We start from the raw sequence: 20,161 nt of genomic DNA on the forward strand, positions 1-20,161 counted from the left end.
GGGTGCGCGAAATATAGTTAGTACAACTAACTATATAGGAGCAATTTCATTGGTTTTGTATGAGTAAAATGTCCAGCTAACTATAACACCACTAAAACTTATAGTTTTTTGAGTGAATTTCAAAGGTTTTCTAAAAACTAATTCCTAACTATATAACTCCTGAAACCTATGGTTTTTTCAGTGAATTTCAAAGGTTTTTTTAAATGCTAATTCCTAACTACATAAGGCCTAAAACCTATGGTTTTTTCAGTGAATTTCAAAGGTATTTTAAATGCTAATTCCTAACTACATAAGGCCTGAAACCTATGGTTTTTTCAGTGAATTTCAAAGGTTTTTTAAATGCTAATTCCTAACTATATAAGGCCTGAAACCTATGGTTTTTTCAGTGTTTTAAAAAAAAAAATGGATTGGTTAACTGGCTTAATAAGTGTATCTTAGTGAATACATATATTAGCGAGTAATGTTTAAATATTTAAATATATACATGAGTGATGTAATATGTGACGTCATCAGCAGTGCATTGCAGACGTGCAAGTTATAGTGAGTCCACCTAACTATAACGTGGGAATTTTATGGTTTTATGCGAGTAAAATTTCCAGCTAACTATAACTGGTGTGAAACCTATGGTTTTTTCAGTGAATTTCAAAGGTTTTTTTAAATGCTAATTCCTAACTATAACTGGTGTGTAACCTATGGTTTTTTCAGTGAATATATCTATATATATAAAATTTCTATGGCAAAATGAAACCCCTCATTTTGTTCCTTTTCAAATTAAATGTATTAAATGTTACCACTTTATTCCAATCAAGATGACTTCAGGTGTGCCATACTTTTGTCATAAGTAAGACTGTTAGCGTTCTAGTTGTTCTTTAGAACACTCTGGGACATTCTGTCATTGGGCTATAGTTGGGCTACATCTGGCTGATATTTGGGATACATTTGGGCTCTTTTGTCTCTGGTGGCCATCTTGGGAGACTGCATATCAGAATTGTTTTAATGAAATATAAGAGGATTTGAGAAGTCACTCAAAATGTGCCCTAATTTTTCTTTCTTCAGCACTAATCATAATTTCTATGGCAAAATGAACCCCCTCATTTTGTTCCTTTGCAAATTAAATGTTTTAAGTGTTAAAACTTTATTCCAATCAAGATGACTTCAGGTGTGCCATACTTTTGTCATAAGTAAGACTGTTAGGGCTCTAGTTGTTCTTTAGAACACTCTGGGACATTCTGTCATTGGGCTATAGTTGGGCTACATCTGGCAGATATTTGGGCTACATTTGTTTTTTTTGTCTCTGGTGGCCATCTTTGGGCTACATTGGGCTACATTGGGCTACATTGGGCTACATTTGGGCTCTAACATATATATAGCCCAATGTAGCCCAATATATATTTTTTCAAAGTTAATTTTCGTAAAAACCACTGGAGCACATATCTTGAGACATAGCAAAGGCACATCGGGCTACCAGTCCCTACAATTTTGCCAAGTTTGGTGGAAAACCATTCAGCCGTTCGGGCTAAAAGTGAGTCCAACCGCCCTATGGAAATTAACATGGGGAAAACACATTTTGGGACCCCCCTTTTATCTCGGCCCCCGCTTGACGACTCCCCCCCAAACTTTCAGGGAAGGAGCGGAGCGCCCTGAGGCAACGTTAAGGAAAATTTCAGGAAGATTCCTCAACCGGTGCCAAAGTTATTCTGAATAGAATGTTGCGATTTCCCTATGGAAAACAATCCTAACTATATATACCTACTGGCTATCGCCAGTAGGTAATATATATATATATATGATTGTGTGTACTGCTATGTATTGTGAAGTGTTCTGCTACAATTCACCTCGATTTGAAGTAGATTTAGGAGTGAATTACCATTTTCTACACTGTGGATGATCCATTCGTTCATTTGATCTTGTTGTTTTGAGCAGTTGCGATCAAGATGCATTGTATCAGAATCCAATGGTGGGGATGAAAAGGGCACTATGCCATAAGTCTTGGTTCTCCACAGAGGGTTTCTGATTTTCAGCCATCATTTCGCGAGTCTAATAATTCCTATTGTTTGAAATGGGGTATAGGTAGTTGACTGATCTAATTTTGTGACATCATAACATGTAAACCTCTTAATAGGCAGAACGTGTTTTTTGATCGTTTTTGGTCCTCCCCCTTGCTTTTTATATTATCAGCCTATAACCAATGAGGTATATTTGAGGCAGGGATCTGTCTCTTGTCAAGGCTGACTTTGCACTTTACACTTTGCACTTTGCACGCGTGTTTGCACTAAATGATTATGAATTTGAGCACTAGCACTTTAGTAACAACGATGGGCAGTAGACACGTTGCATATGTATCTAATACATCTTGATATTCATTTTATCCTACAAAACTTAGATTCTTGATTAAGGGTACTGACATCAGCATGATTTTTACGTTTGAAATAATGTTTTCTTGATTTCATAAATTTTCAGCCTTCAAATTTATTTCAATTTAGTAGGTTGTATACTTAATGCAAATTCATCATTGACTGACAAATTCATGTGTTTTACAATGTTTAACATGGTGTCTGTTTTTTAACAGGATAGTGGTAAACCTTATATGTTTTCAGTGTCTATGATTGTATACGCCCCCTCTGTGTTAATTGTGCACCTTATTTATTCACTGTTATTGGTTCTGTCTGGCATGTGATCAAGGCTACCGTGTCGTAGCCGAAACGCGTCATGCTGACAATTACGAGAGAATAAACTACCTTTGATATTGCAACTTTAGCGCTGTGGAGTGGTCTGTACCTGTGGTTTTCGTTGTTGAAGGAATGCTTTCCCTCGTGTAAGAACGGAGCAGGAACTTGAATCATATATATATATATATATATATATATAGTCAATGACCTGGTCAAATCTATGCATCCACTTATACACATATTTAGACACTGTCAAAATTACTCACAAACTTGATCTAACATGTATAGAATGGAAATAATAGTTATGAATCTCAGATGTGTTGTTGTGCATTGAATTTATGACCAGGGGATTTCCCGGGACGTAATTTAGTTATTGCTTCTTTTAGTTCGCCCACCATTATGTCCGCTTCCAGTCCCTCCCTCGCGTCATTGTCTAAGCTTGGGGTTTGGATAGTGTCTAGATATGCTAAGATCTCCGCCGGAGAGCCCAAGTCCCTGGCCTCATAAAAATCTCTAAAATAGGAAGCGAATGTGTGTACTGTTTGTGCATTGCCCTTTTGCATCTGTCCCTGCTGATCCACTACACTGTCTATCCGTCGGGCTTCTGTTTCCTTGTGGCTGAGCCAGGCCAAGAGCTTACCTGACTTATCTCCCACATCGTACAACCTATGAAGGGTTGCCTGCGCCTGTGTTTTAGCCTCCTCTGTAGCTAGGGCTCTGTAGTGCTGTTGCATGTCTGTTAATTGTCATAGGACCTGTAAGTCCTTTCTTATAAGTAAATTTGGGTTTCCAAAGTGAGTAGCTCCTCCTGTGCCTTCTATTTTCCCCAAGCTATTTGGTTTATGGCCCTATCGCGAAGTACTGTCTTATAGGCTTCCCATACTGCAACCTCCGACTGTACTGAACCGACATTTTCTGCAAAGTGCACTTTTGTGTCCGCTCTGAGTCCCTGCAACACCTACTTATTCTGTAGGTGCCAAGCCGACAGCCTCCAGCTCCCCAGCCTCGCCCAGGGTCTCCCCCCTCCCTTAACCAGCAAGGGGGAGCAGTCCGAGATCCCACGTGCCAGGTATTTAGCCTCGTAGACGTTACCACATTTACTCCTCAGGAGGAAGACATAATCTAGTCCAGAGTGAACCCAGTGCGCCCCAGAATAGTACAAGTAATGTCTGGTGTCTGGATAAAGTCTTCGCCACACATCCACTAGTCCGAGTGTATCCATCGGCCTAGCCAGTTGAGTAGTCGGGCGTGAACCAGTACCTTTCCCCGAGGGGTGGACATGACATCATTAAAATCCCCTCCTATAATGTGTAGGGTACCCGGTGTCTCCAATAAAATCTTGGTCAGCCCAATAAGAGTCCATGCCTGTAGCTTCGGAGGGGCATAGACCGACACTATAGTGACCTTCCGCCTCCCCAGGTGCCTGTTACTCCCACATACATTCCCTGAGGATGCGCCCACATCCATGTCACCCTGAAAGGGGGGGATTTTTTAAGTAGGATAGCCAACCCTCGTGAGCTCGTTGTGTATCCCGCATTGCTACGACTGTGTAATTTCCCCTCGCCAAGAACCTACAATTTGTGCCCTTAAGGTGGGTCTCCTGTAAGAGGACCACATATGGGTGGACCTGCTTTACGTAGGAGGATACCAGCCCTCTTTTGATTTTGTCACCCATACCATTTATGTTCCAGTTTAGTACCGTATAGGAGTCAGTCTCCGACTCATGCATGGAGGGTCTATGGTCAGTCATTGAGCCGATAGGCATGGGTAAATATGTTATGCCTCGAGCAGGGGAAGCAGGTGAGTGTATACAATGCAGTGACTGTGTGATCACTGCACAATAAGCCAAAACAACATAAAATAAACCCAACAATAATAACTGTTTTTTGAGATATCATCAGTGATGTCACTGACCATGTCATGAGTGATGTAATATGTGATGTCATCAGCAGTGCATTGCGGGGGCACAGGTTATAGTTAGCGCTACTAACTATAACTTTCAAATTTCTCTGATTTTGTACAAGTGAAATGTCCAACTAACTATAACGTCCCTGAAACCGATGGTTTTTTCTGGGAATTTCTAAGGTTTTTTTAAATGCGAATTTCTAACTATAATGTCCGTGAAACCTATGATTTTTTCAGTGAATTTCAAAGGTGTTTTAAATGCTCATTTCTAATTATAATGTTCATTAAACCTATTTTTTTCAGTGATTTTAAGTTATCATTCCATTCTCAACCTAGTGAAAACAGCCAATATCGCCAGTTTTCCAGCAATAGCTTCCGCAAAAAATTTGCCACAAATGAGAGCGATAACTAACGCTAATATTATGCAGAGTAGGAGTTCCCATGCAAAAATAACACGAAAACACCACTTCCCGATATTTTCAACAAGCAGCCAAATCTGGGGTGCGATCCAAAAACAGGCAATAAGCTGCGTTAGCAGTAGGAATTTAACATCTGCCTTTTACTGGTGTAAAGCAGGATGACTTTCTGCAGTGTGAAAGGGAGCCCAGCCCAGAATCACATCTAAAGACCAACACATGTCACAGAGTTACTGATCATGCAGGTCCGACACCCAAGAAGGCCACAACACCCACTGCCACCACCCTCAGGACCTCCCCCCCGGACCACCCCCCTCCCTACTACCACTGAGGCAGTGCAGAACAGGACAGCTGACCTTCCACAAACGGCATGGTCCCTCAGCCACACAATAGCTGATTGTTGGGAGATGCGGCAACCAAGTATGTGTGATGGACGCAAGTCACCCATCAATAAAAATGCACACAATACCAAGTGTAGCGGTGAAGTGCTGGACAGACCTCACTATGCAGAGTACAAACCTCTCCATGTGGACATATACTGCTGGTGCTTGTAGTGTTGTGGACAATAGACACAACCATGTTACCTCAGGCAGTGGGGAAGATATTGGTCATGTAGCATAGGAGTATGAATAAATAGGCTGGGGCTCTAGTCGTGGTTCGTTTGTGGGAAGGCCAAAGCATCTGCCGGGGTGGCAGCCCTCACCCTGCCACAAGGCCTCCGCCGAGACCGCCGGCCTCCTCAACGCAGGCCCCCTGCGAACCCAGCAGCACAGCACCACAGACTTATGTCTGTACAGACTACTGCCTTAAATCTACACTGCGGAACGCAGGGCTCACAATTCAGATCGAGTCGAAATTGCAGATGACGCAGTCCACTAGCCAAGAGACATTGCTCCCAGTGCGGCCCGCCCAGACCATGCATCATCGCAGACTGCGCACACACTGAGTGCTTCAGGTGCCACTAACTCAGTGCACCACAAGTCAACCCCGCGTGGACTTATTAAGGCAGAATTCATTAGGCAAAAGACATTGCTACCAGTGCGGCCCGCCCGGACCACGTATCAACGCAGGCTCCACACATGCTAGTTGCTTCACATGACACTAACTGAGCAGCTCTACTCAACGTCACATGGCTGTGGGCCCTTGCTGACCGCGGCCTCGGGCTTACTCTGCGGTCATCAGGGCTCATATTTAAAATTGAGTCTTGATTAATTAATTGCAGAGTCTAGTAAGCAACTAAGTATAACATCCCTAAAACCTACATAATATCCTTTTAGTATCCTTGCTTCAAGAGCTTGTTTAATATTAGTTATAGCTTTACTACAATGACCAGATTCATCTCACAAGTCCAAAGGAACACTGAATGACAATCTACACTGCAGACAGCAGAGCTCACAACTTGAATTCAGTCTTTATTTATTACAGAATTGTACTCTATGTCCTCAGATTTTGTCAAGAGGAAGTGACAAAAAGCATTCCTTTATGTCTGTGCTGACTACTGCCTTCAATCTACACTGCGGACAGCAGGGCTCACAATTCAGATTGAGTCGAGATTGCAGATGACACAGTCCACTAAGCAAGAGATATTGCATCATCGCTGGCTGCGCACACACTGAGCACCACACCTACCACTAACTCCATGCAGCTCAAGTCAATGTCACGTGGCTGTGGGCCCTTCCTGACCACTGCCTCCGGCCTACACTGTGCTCAGCAGGGCTCACAATTCAAATTCAGTCTTCATTCATTAATATCAGAGTCCAGTAGGCAACTAACTATAACGTCCCTGAAACCTACATATTTCGACTGTGTATTCCATAAATGTTTCATACACCTACACTGCCATCAGCTGCGCTCACAATTTAAATTGAGTCATGCTTTATTTATTGCAGAGAGAATTGTACTCTATGTTCTCAAATTACATGTGACCCTAGTAATAAAAAGGAGTCGAGCGCACATGCCCGTACCCAGTTCTACTATCTATCTGTGTCCGTGTGCTCATTATGTATGCAAGAGGCTGCCCCTGGGCCCTACCACATTACATTCTGCTGTGGACACCGTATGCAACCATGTTACCTCTGGCATTGGGGAAAAATTTGGTTGTGTAACTTTGTCTCGTTCATTGTACAAGTACATACGTAGAGACTGGATCATTAGAGTACTGCAACGAGAGTGTATAGTACATTTATTAGTACTTGGGGATTGGCGGAGTGATTGTATAAGTACATATGTTGGCGCAGCCTAACCCCAAACACAAGCTTTGCTCTAATTTGCTGCCCTCCATGTGCTAAAAACTGAAACTTGAACTTTGCATGGGCCTGTATTGCTACAGCATCAACACTCCACTGAATGTGCAATAAACAATCATATCCACACAGATGTGTCTTGTCCACCATCTTTCATGTGTGGAACTATGGATGAATGTAGGGTCAGTTATTCCCCGTACCTTCCATGTTGGCCATGTTGTGGGACTTGGCTCACAGAGTGCCACATTGGCGCTTGGGACCTGGGTGATGGCAGCACTACAACAGGGACACACTTATGAGTTGATTCCTCATACAGCCCATTGCTCTGGAGTCATTCTTCACAGCCTCACGCAGGACTGGCATACGCCAGGCCAGTCCACTCCGCTTACGCTTACAGGTAAGGATAATAACGCTACATGGCCCAGGTTTTCATTGCCGTGGTCTGCTGGTCACAGCCTAGTTCTCAGTATGCCACAGTCGCTCCCTCACAGCTGGTATACACCCACACCACACCCATCCAGCACAGGCGTCAGAGGACACATGACCCAGCCAATAAAAAAGACCTGGTGCACGTGCTCTTTGCCATTTCAGGGTTGCTCGCACCGGATGCACTGCCGCCGGCACAGGCATACCGGCACGGGACTGTGACTTTCAATCCACTGAGGTACAGTTACCGTAACTGCTGAGCGGGTGCCCAGCCGGCGGTGATGCCCGTCCCGGCGGTCTGGGCAGCTCAGGTTTTGTGTGCCCTGCTGGACTTCAGTGTAGGCCTGAGCCTTCAGACAGTGCAAGCCTACCGCCACGTGGCGTCGCCTTACTGGTCACAGAGTTAGTGGCACCGCAAGGACTGAGCGAGTGTGCAGCCTGCAATGAAAAGCCGGGTGCACTGGTATGTCCTCTTCAATGGTGAAATCAAGACCCAGCACCAAATGTGAGACCTGGTGGCCTACGGAGCGGGGATGCATGAGATGCAGGGTGCCCTCTCTGTGGACCCCGGGCTTGGGACTTGCAGCGGCTCATGGTAGGCCCTCTTTTCTACACGCAGGTTGCAAAAGGTGAGCAGAGAGGCTTGTTTGCCCAGTGACTGGCAGACACCTCCAGCAAATGGGAGTGGATGGGGTGCAGCAGCCTGGGTGCGCAGCAGCAGGCAGACACCTCTGGATGCACAAAGGCAGGACAGCAATTTAGGCATGTGCAGTTGTATGTACTCTGCCATTACTGATTTCATACTACGTTTCACATGAGTAAGCTTGAGGGCTCTACTATGTCCCGGCACGTGGTCGGAGACACACCGGTGGCAGAAAGGTGAGCTGTGAGGTTTTTTTCCACAGTGTGGGCACTCACTGTCCCTCTCCATCTCTTCCTTTCTCTCCCTCACACTCTTTCTCTCTCTCTCCCTCTCTCTCTCACTCTCTCTCTTCCTCTCTTTCACACTGTTTCTCTCTTTCTCTCTCTTCTCTCTCTCTCTCTCTCTCACTCTCGCTCTCTCTTCCTCTGTTTCTCTCTTCCTCTTTCTCACTCTGTTTCTCTCTTTCTCTCTGTCTTCCTCTTACTCTTTCTTTCTTTCTCTCTCTCTTCCTCTCTCTCACTCTTTCGCTCTCTCTCTCTCTCCTTTAATGGACGGATGACGCACAATCTTATCTTGCTTGTTTTCTAGCTGACTGTGATTCACAGATTTACGACTTCCCGAAATGGAACCCCCGCCACGAGGCGATGACTTCAGTTCCACTGAGTTAGTGCCACCAGAGCTGAACGCGTGTTCAGCCTGCGATGATGCATGGTCATCCTGGCAATCAACACCCACTCTAAATTGTGAGCTCGGCTTGACCGCGTGTACGCAACGGCTGAGGAGGTTGTCTCGGCATGTGGCGAACTCTCTTAGACACACAACTGTGGCGGAAGGTGAGCAGAGAGGCTTGTTTCCGCAGCAGTGGGCAGTTACCTCTGGGTGGTGGGAGTGGATAGTGTGCAGCAGCCTCGGTGCACAAGAGCGGGCAGACACCTCTGAGCAGTGGGAGTGGATGGGGTGCAGCAGCCTGGGTGCATAGGAGTGGGCAGACACCTCTAGGCAGTGGGAGTGGATGGGGTGCAGCAGTCTGGTTGCGCAGGAATGGGCAGACCCCTCTGGGCACTGGGAGTGTAAAGAGTGCAGCAGCCTAGGTGCACAGCAGTGAGCAGACCACTCTGGGCATTGAGAGCAGATGGGGTACAGCAGCCTGGGTGCGCAGAGGTGGGCAGACACCTCTGGGCGGCAGGAGACGATTGGGTGCAGAAGCCTGAGTGCGCAGGGTGGACAGATACCTCTGGGTGGCGGGAGGCAATGGGGTACAGCAGCCTTGGTGCGCAGGGGTGAGACAGAGAATTACGCGTCTGCAGTTTTATGTACTCTGCCATTACTGATTCTATACTGTTTCAGATGACTAAACTTGAGGGCTACACTATATCCCAGCACTTGGTTGGAAACACACCGGTGGCAGAAAGGTGAGCTGTGAGGATTTTCTCCACAGTGTCAACACTCACTCTCCCTCTCCATCTCTTCCTTTCTGTCACTCACACACTTTCTCTCTCACTATCTATCTCTTCTTTCTCTCTCTCACACACTCCTCTGTTTCTCTTTCTCTTTCTCTTTCTCTCTCTCTCATTTTTTTTTTCTTTCTCTCTCTCTCTCTTCCTCCCTACCTTACTGTTTCTCTCTCTCTCTCTTCCTCTCTCTCACACTGTTTCTCTCTCTCTTCCTTCTATCTCACTGTTTCTCTCTCTCTTCCTCTTTCTCTCACTCTTTCTATCTTCCTCTCTTTCTCACTATTTCTTTCTTTCTCTCGCTCTTCCTCTCTCTCACTGTTTCTCTCTCTCTCCTTTTATGGACGCATGACGCACAATCTTATCTTTCTTTTTGTCTTGCAGGCTGTGATTTACAAATTGTCAAGGGATGACACGCCATGCCTGTAGCTACTTTTATTTTGTTGTTTTGTTCAAATAAAATGTTTTATATGTAAATCCATAGATGACTGAGATTCTTATTTGTCCAACCTCACATGCATCTTCTTAATTATCATTGTGGGACCTAAGCCAATTTGTTACGTTCCAGATTTCCTATGGTTGCTGTCACATTTGTTTGTCGGGGCTGGGGGTGAGGGAGGATGGCGGACAAGGGGCTGGTGGCAGGGGTGTCGGAGCAGTGTTGGATGTATGAGCTGCATGATCGTTGCCTCCATTGCATCTGTTGTCATTCAGGTGTGGCTCTGGGCAGGGCGCCCTTTCATGTTACAGGTTGTAGTCCGACTTTACAGCAGATCAGAGCAGGTGTAAACTTCCTGTTACTGACACACCTTATTGTCTGTTTTGTACTCTCTTCGACGATCTTGCTGGTGGTTGAGAAATTTGCGAAGTGATGTGTTTGCTGCTTTTTGCACGGGAACGCCTGCTCTACATCTCATTTGCAATATTTGCAGGGGTCATCCTTACGTTGCTTTTTGAGGCTGCTATCGCTGGTAAACTGGTGATATGGGCTGTTTGCTCCAGCTTGTGAATGGTGTGTTAAATTTATCACCATTTTGGTTGTGATAAATTGCCGCTAACTCGGCGATGTGTCCTTCAGAATATACCCCTCGGTGTTTGAAAGACTTAAGAAGTACTCGAGTGCTGTGCTGAGAGCCGCGCACCCATCGCTTTCACACGGGGGCCGTGCTGAGAGCCACGCTGGATTCGCTACTCGATTTTTTTTTTAACTTCAATAATTTGCATTTGCCTTGGAGATCCCATCCCCCGAAGCATGCCGGTATGCTGATTATTAAAAAAAAAAAACGAGAATAAGGCCGCGTCGACCCCCCTCCAGTGGCAAATTCCAGCCCGAGGATGCCATCCCCCGGGGCCTGGCCTCACCGTTTGGGGACCGTGGGGGGTGCCCCAATGCCCCCACAGTCCAGCGGGCTCCCCGCGTCCTGCAGGAGCCGGTATCGCTTTTCCACATGGGGAGCTGTTGGCATGCAGCTCCCCGTGTTGAAAAGCAATCTGGTTTGGATTTAGGAAGCGAGAGCAGGTTTACCTGCTCTGGCTTCCAAAATCCAAAGCAAGTTTGCTTTTGGCAGGGCGGATCCACTTGGCTCCAGCCCTTTCATAGTAAACGATTCAGAAAAGGGGGTGGTGATGAACAGAGTGTCTGAATTAAGCAGACCACTCTTACCCAGTCCAAAGATCAGGGCTTGATCCATCACCGTTTTTTAGCTCACTGCACCATCCCAGCTCAGAACCTGGCTACATGCAAATTAGTCTGTTCCTGTCCCAGTGCATGATGGGAACAGGGCAAACCAAACTACCAAGCCAATTCTTATACTGGGAAGGAAACAAGCTTCCGGGACCGGTTTCTGGCATTTCAGCCGTCGTCGGCCCGGCTTGCTTGAATCCTGATGGTGCAATGAGCAAGGGACTCACATCTGAGTATACCCTTCCACGCTTATGGTGGACAAAATGATTCAGAAAAGGGGGTGGTGATGAACAGAGTGTCTGAATTAAGCAGACCACTCTTAGCCAGTCCAAAGATCAGGGCTTGATCCATCACCGTTTTTTAGCTCACTGCACCATCCCAGCTCAGAACCTGGCTACATGCAAATTAGTCTGTTCCTGTCCCAGTGCATGATGGGAACAGGGCAAACCAAACTACCAAGCCAATTCTTATATTGGGAAGGAAACAAGCTTCCGGGGACCGGTTTCTGGCATTTCAGCCGTCGTCGGCCCGGCTTGCTTGAATCCTGATGGTGCAATGAGCAAGGGACTCACATCTGAGTATACCCTTCCACGCTTATGGTGGACAAAATGATTCAGAAAAGGGGGTGGTGATGAACAGAGTGTCTGACTTAAGCAGACCACTCTTACCCAGTCCAAAGATCAGGGCTTGATCCATCACCGTTTTTTAGCTCACTGCACCATCCCAGCTCAGAACCTGGCTACATGCAAATTAGTCTGTTCCTGTCCCAGTGCATGATGGGAACAGGGCAAACCAAACTACCAAGCCAATTCTTATACTGGGAAGGAAACAAGCTTCCGGGGACCGGTTTCTGGCATTTCAGCCGTCGTCGGCCCGGCTTGCTTGAATCCTGATGGTGCAATGAGCAAGGGACTCACATCTGAGTATACCCTTCCATGCTTATGGTGGACAAAATGATTCAGAAAAGGGGGTGGTGATGAACAGAGTATCTGAATTAAGCAGACCACTCTTACCCAGTCCAAAGATCAGGGCTTGATCCATCACCGTTTTTTAGCTCACTGCACCATCCCAGCTCAGAACCTGGCTACATGCAAATTAGTCTGTTCCTGTCCCAGTGCATGATGGGAACAGGGCAAACCAAACTACCAAGCCAATTCTTATACTGGGAAGGAAACAAGCTTCCGGGACCGGTTTCTGGCATTTCAGCCGTCGTCGGCCCGGCTTGCTTGAATCCTGATGGTGCAATGAGCAAGGGACTCACATCTGAGTATACCCTTCCACGCTTATGGTGGACAAAATGATTCAGAAAAGGGGGTGGTGATGAACAGAGTGTCTGAATTAAGCAGACCACTCTTACCCAGTCCAAAGATCAGGGCTTGATCCATCACCGTTTTTTAGCTCACTGCACCATCCCAGCTCAGAACCTGGCTACATGCAAATTAGTCTGTTCCTGTCCCAGTGCATGATGGGAACAGGGCAAACCAAACTACCAAGCCAATTCTTATACTGGGAAGGAAACAAGCTTCCGGGGACCAGTTTCTGGCATTTCAGCCGTCGTCGGCCCGGCTTGCTTGAATCCTGATGGTGCAATGAGCAAGGGGCTCACATCTGAGTATACCCTTCCACGCTTATGGTAGACAAAATGATTCAGAAAAGGGGGTGGTGATGAACAGAGTGTATGAATTAAGCAGACCACTCTTACCCAGTCCAAAGATCAGGGCTTGATCCATCACCGTTTTTTAGCTCACTGCACCATCCCAGCTCAGAACCTGGCTACATGCAAATTAGTCTGTTCCTGTCCCAGTGCATGATGGGAACAGGGCAAACCAAACTACCAAGCCAATTCTTATATTGGGAAGGAAACAAGCTTCCGGGGACCGGTTTCTGGCATTTCAGCCGTCGTCGTCCCGGCTTGCTTGAATCCTGATGGTGCAATGAGCAAGGGACTCACATCTGAGTATACCCTTCCACGCTTATGGTGGACAAAATGATTCAGAAAAGGGGGTGGTGATGAACAGAGTGTCTGAATTAAGCAGACCACTCTTACCCAGTCCAAAGATCAGGGCTTGATCCATCACCATTTTTTAGCTCACTGCACCATCCCAGCTCAGAACCTGGCTACATTCAAATTAGTCTGTTCCTGTCCCAGTGCATGATGGGAACAGGGCAAACCAAAGTACCAAGCCAATTCTTATACTGGGAAGGAAACAAGCTTCCGGGGACCGGTTTCTGGCATTTCAGCCGTCGTCGGCCCGGCTTGCTTGAATCCTGATGGTGCAATGAGCAAGGGACTCACATCTGAGTATACCCTTCCATGCTTATGGTGGACAAAATGATTCAGAAAAGGGGGTGGTGATGAACAGAGTGTCTGAATTAAGCAGACCACTCTTACCCAGTCCAAAGATCAGGGCTTGATCCATCACCGTTTTTTAGCTCACTGCACCATCCCAGCTCAGAACCTGGCTACATGCAAATTAGTCTGTTCCTGTACCTGGCTACATGCAAATTAGTCTGTTCATCACCACCCCCTTTTCTGAATCCTTTCATAGTAAACAGCAGTGTCCCGGAAGTGGGCACCCAGGAACACTGCAGGAGCAATCCCTGAGGGGTAGCAGTCCCCAGGGCCATCACGGGCCCTAGGAGGCGAGCCGTGCACCCCCCACCGAGCATGAGTGGTCTCCAGGGCTGCGGGGTCTGCAGCGGGCCCCCACTATTGTTTTTTAAGAAATGCCCCCGGGACCTAGCCCACCCGGGGGCCTCATTAAAATAAAACGCGGGAACCAGCGCTTCATTGTTTTTAAACAATTTTGGTGGAATTTGCGACCCCAGCGCGTATTGCACCAAAATTAAAAAACAACAATTCTTTTTGGGGCCCTGGGGGTCCTTCTGGTACCCCCTGAGCAGGCCTAGGGGGTCAGGGTGTTTCTACCCTGCCCCTTCTATTGTTTTATATCTTTGTTCCTCGGTTTTCTGGTGACTCACTACTACCGAGTCACAAGATGGCTGCCAGCACTTCCTGGTTTGGAGTGTTGACAGCCAATTAGAGTGAAGCTTGTGGTCGTGGCAGCCAATTAGAATGAAGCTTGTGGTCTGGAGGGTTTGCGACCGCTGCCCTAGATATCGAAACTTTTATTTGTTTAATTTCTCAGCAACTACTGAACAGATGTACACCATTTAAAAAAAATATCGCTTTCTGAACCAAACACTACTTTTAAGTATTGGGTTGAATTTAAATTAGAGAATACTAGTTTGCGTATTAGTGCTGTTTCTAGCTGAGTACTGTTAACTTGTTAAGAATATTTTTCTCTAAATGCACTTTTATGCTCATATGTCTGTTGATTGAATGCAATTTGAGTTATAATGTTAAACCAAATAAACTGTATAGCACAAACAACACAAAACCCAATAATAATAATATTTAAAAATAATCATAAGGCTCCTAAACATCATTAGATAACTATTTAACATTACTCAGTCGTGAGCTGATTACTCATGGCCTATTTTTTACGGAACAATATGAAATACAGAAGGACTCGATTTAAAAGTTGGTGAGCCTGGTACAGAGTTCAACAATTTATAGGCTCCAAGTTGAGCAAATGCAGATGTTGAGCAGTCAATATGGATCCTTCCTGCCTTTCATCAAAAGACCAACTCTTTATTTGACTGTCCAAAGTTAGATGAAAATAATGAGAGTGTCAGTAGCAATCAAGGTGATAATACCACCGTATTGGCTGAGCAGTTCCACTCAGCCATGACCGCTGAAGCCTGCCTGTCCTCGCACATTTAGACCCAGTCAGGCAAAGCACAAACCAAATTGCCAGATGAACCTGTAATTGTGAAGCCAGAGGTGGAATGTGAAAACATGCAATGCAATCCGTCACAATACTAACCTTCCTGCACAACGAGTGAAATAATGGTCAAAAAAGTATATAGCCAAGCTTGTTTAAAGATTGTAAGACGGATGTTTCATTATTAGGCCTAAATGGCTTTAAGAAGGTTTTATCTGGGACACTGTAAAATACATTGAGACAAATGTGTGCACATACATTCATTTAAGAGAGCAAATTCCCGTTAGAGATTTATAAAATGTGAATTTGCGCTCATAAATTGATGAAAGCACAGGTTACTTTGAACATAATGATGAGTAATACATTGGACATTGATTCACCAACATGCCAGGGGTAGCTGAAGTAACATTACATAGCCCTACTGAGACCCAATTACATCATAGGAAGTGATATTATACGATCTTTGAGACTATACCCTGTCTGGACGTAATGTCACATGACCTTCACCCATATGACATCACAGTAATATATACTGCTTAAGTTAAGAGCCACTTTTGAGCAAAGTTTTAAAATAAAACATCAGTTACTAACACAGATACATGGCTAATTTATTCACTACCAGTAATCTAAATATGGCGCTAACAAGTTAGGAACATTTATTCCTTTGAGCATCAATATTATGTGCTTGATCAAATAATAAAATGTAGTGCCACAAAAATACAGAATAACACTAGGGACCAAAATTATTTATTCTATAAACATTTTCATGATTTAAAGGCCCCACTACTGTATATCCCACGAACAAAGTGTACCTAGTAATACAGGAGACACACAAAAAAGAGGTTAAATAAACAATAGTCGTTTGTCCACCTGTAATAATTCATGTAAACTATATATTGAACATTAACTATATTATTGACTAAACTTTTTCCTTATCATTGCTAATACATTTTGATTATGATCACTTATTAAAGAAGTAACACTCCAGTGCAGTTCATACCCCTTGGTACCCTTACATAAATATGTATGGGCACCAAGGGGTATGTGCCCTGCAGAGGTCCTTAAACAGGACTGGAAGAGGGAGCAGTCCCTTTGGGGCTTATTTACGAGCCCTTACGTCGCTATTGCGCCACTGGTACGTCACTTTTTGTGACACACCAGCAGCATCAAAAATGTACCATGTTGCATCATATTTTCAAAGTGACTAGGTACATGCGTCATTTTGTAAACCCCTGCGCCAAATTATACCTGCAGCAGGTATTATGTATGCAGGGTGAGCATTCTGACGCAAGTAAGCCTTGTAGAAGTGGCAGAGTGAAATCTCTGAGATTTCACTGCGCCACTTCTAGGACGCAAATGCATCAATATCTTACGCCTGCCTCACAGCAGGCATAAGACTGACGCAGGCACATTTGAAATGGGACTTGCCCATGTGAAATGACCAATTGCTGAAGTTGTATCACTTTTGTGAGGCACTCCAGCAATGCGTCATTTTTGCCCCTACAGATACGTCAGAAATACTGACGTATCTGTAACTCCTTGCAACATGATGCGTCATACTGTAAATATGACGCATCTAGCATGTCGCAAGGATGGCGCAATGAAAAGTGACGCATCGCTGTTTTCACGCAGCGATATGTCATTTTTCATAAATGAGGCCCTTTATGTTTAAAAATCATTGTAGATCACTGCTCCTTCTCAGCCCTGTTTAAGTTCCATCACAGTGCTGATTTATTTCTACCGCAGGAATTTCAGAATTAATTAATAATTCTCCGTTACATGAGTAAGATGGAATTACTAAATTACTCCAATTCCGCTGGCGGAATTTTTGCCCACACATAATATTATCACAGATTTACTCCTGTCGAAGGAGTGCATACATTCTTATGTATTTCAGTACTTATTGAAAGATATGACCGCCACAGCTTTCCAGGAATACTCTTATGATTCTTTGTGAACTAAAAGGAAGTCAGAACTTTGTTCAAAACATCAGAGTAATCGTACAGGAGCAGATTCCCATTACATTGCATGAATCATTTTATAACTAAATGCGATACAGAAGGGACGTTTCACCTCTTGCGGAAGGGATTGAATATTTTGGTTTAACAGTTTCAGTGTAAGGTTTGGGATGTGTAAACAAGACTACACCTCGAGTAGCTACAATTCCTTCCCCTTGTTTCCCTGCTTCACTATGTTACCTTCCAGGAGGGGTGAGTAACGTATGGAAATGTTATCTCGTTTTATTTAGTTTATTGTCTATTTGTAGGTCCAGCAACAGGGGCAGCAGAGTTGCTTAGATGTCTTAGGATAGATGTGGTCAAGAAGGATTCATTTCAGAAATCAACAGGGCTCTTGGAAGTGGTCTTGGCAGGAATAGAAGTTAACATGAAAGTGACCCTGGACAGCTTATGATATTAAAGTGTTACTCTCAAGGTAGCTGGCCCAGGCAGAGCTTTGCCCTGTAGACCCATGCAAAAACAACAGGTGATGGTCAGAATGCAGAACAATGTCATGCATTCACCCCAGTACAGAGATCTGGGCCTAAACCCATCGTTTTTTTGCTCACCATGCCATTCCAGTTTGAACCCAGCCATATGCAAATCAGTCTTGACCCTGTGCCCCATGGTAACAGTCCAGCCCGAACTGCCAAGCCAGGTCCTCCCTGGACTGGAAACAAGCATCCAAGGACCGGTTTCGGGCTTTCAGCCCTCATCAGCCTGGATAGCTTGATTCCAGTGGCATGGAGACCCGTCACATAGTTACCAAACCATCAGCCAAAGACTATTTTAATTGGGGAAATTGTGTTGAATTATTACGGTGGTACCTGTTACTCAAGAAAGTCCAAGTAGTATTGGCAAATCCTTACATGCCTGATGTGTGTTCCAGTGAGAGCACTGCAAAGTGTTTCACGCAGTAGTTGAACTTCTGATGGGGAGATGCAACATTACCACATTGTTTGGGCATTTGTGCACTACCGAGCTATGACTTTTTTTGCATAAAGCTTGACATATAGGGCAATCAGGCAGTGCCCGGTGGGCTGGCCTTACTGGTCAGTGTGTGGGTCGGTTTCGGCTGTTTATGGGCATGTTTTATGGACTGCTGGGTCTGTTGTTATGTTGATTTCTCTGATATTTATATAATCTTTTCCTGTAGCAATCTTAAATCCAAGTAGCGTTCAAAACCTTGGAAAACATTTATACAGCATTTCTTCACATGTTCAAAACGGCTCTAATTTGCAAATATGGGGTATTTTTTTTTAACTATTTGATTCAGTAATGGAGGGGGGGGGGCACTTTTACTTTCTTGCCCGGGCCTATTTTCAAACCCAGACCGATCCTGGACCAAAGGCATTGCACAGACCTTACACAGTCTGTCAAGATTAGTGTAAGCACATGAAGGTTTCTCTGATCACCGGAAACGCTCATATTTTCCAAGCTGAGTTAGCAAGGTGATGGACTAAGACTGGATTGCAGGAGGCAGATGTGAAAATAGTTGTTCAAGTTCTCTGGATTGAGCTCCTGATTGGTTTAATGTAATAAAGGACTAACATGTCAAACATCTTCAGATTAACATTTTTGTGAAAGAGCATGTCCTGATTGAAAGATGCATTTAATAAACACGTTAGACAAAGTGATGTCCAGCAAATCCACAAATATCTTGAATGTATTTTGAGATCTTTAAAGACAAGAAGGTAGTCTGGTACTCTTAGGGAAGAGGTGAAAAGCAGCAGCTCTTAGGGGCATATTACCAAGCAATAGCGATAATTATCGCTATTGCTTGCCAAGCAATAGCGATAATTATCGCTATTGCTTGGCTAGAAACAAAAATGTATCGCCGACCTGCGGCGATTTTTATCGCAGATAAACCTTGGTATTACCAAGGTTTATCGCAAATGCGATAAAATCGGCCGCAATGCATGAATATCGCTGAAAAGTCAGCGATATTCAGGCATTACCGAGCTAATGCTTTTAGCCATGTTATCCACCTCCCATTGGATAACATGGCTAAGAACTGCTCAGGGTAGGTGTTAGCTTTTGGAGATTTTCGCGCTTATCGCGAATATCTCCAAAAGTTGGTAATAGGAGATAGCGATGTTAGCGACTGTTTCCAGTCGCTAACATCTTGGCACGCCCACTTTGCATGTCATTAGTGATAAATTTCTCTGACATGCAAAGTGGGGCCCAAGATGGTTGCTATCTCCTACTAGCTGTCACTAACTGGTGTTAGCGACAGCTAGTTAATAGGGAGATAATTTTATCTCCGCCTTCTTGGCTTTTAAAGCCAAAAAAGCAGAGATAAACCTCCTTGATAATATGCCCCTTAGCTTTTAATCCCTTCAAAATGCAAATAACACCATTTTAAAATGCCCCATCACCTCAATTATACAAGTGAATACGTCCCAAAGTTGGCTGCATGTGTGTGTATGTTCAATGGAACTTGCATGGCACAAATCTCGCTAGAGAGCAGTGGAGCAGTGAACAACGAGTTCAGGGCTATGATATGATTCTTGCTTGATTTTAAGGAGGCAGGTTAAAAAGGGTCCATTGTTATTAGAGGTTGTGTTTTAAAAAGATTAGTTTTCAGTTCCTTTCAGAATTGGAGAAAGGTATGATACTTTCTGGGTTACATTTGGTGCTGTTTCAGATTCATGCAGTGCAAATGGAGAGACCCTGCATTCTGATTTTTCTTCCCTGGATTTCTTCATCACCAATCTGGTGGTATTATGGACACTGGTGTGGCACTGAACATCTGAGGGGGATATATGCTTTGCCATGATTGCAGTGGTGCTTTATCTGTTGACATCCTAGATGATGCGGTTGAACTACAATTTGATAAAGACTTGCATCAAATTCAGGAGTATATTTCCAAAGTAGTGACGGAGTATGGCTTTAGCCTTCTGGCTTAACGCTGCGCTTTGCCACTTCTGAAATGCAGG

This window comes from Lissotriton helveticus, chromosome 2_1 (genome assembly GCF_964261635.1).
Source record: "Lissotriton helveticus chromosome 2_1, aLisHel1.1, whole genome shotgun sequence".
Classification (NCBI taxonomy): Eukaryota; Metazoa; Chordata; class Amphibia; order Caudata; family Salamandridae; genus Lissotriton; species Lissotriton helveticus.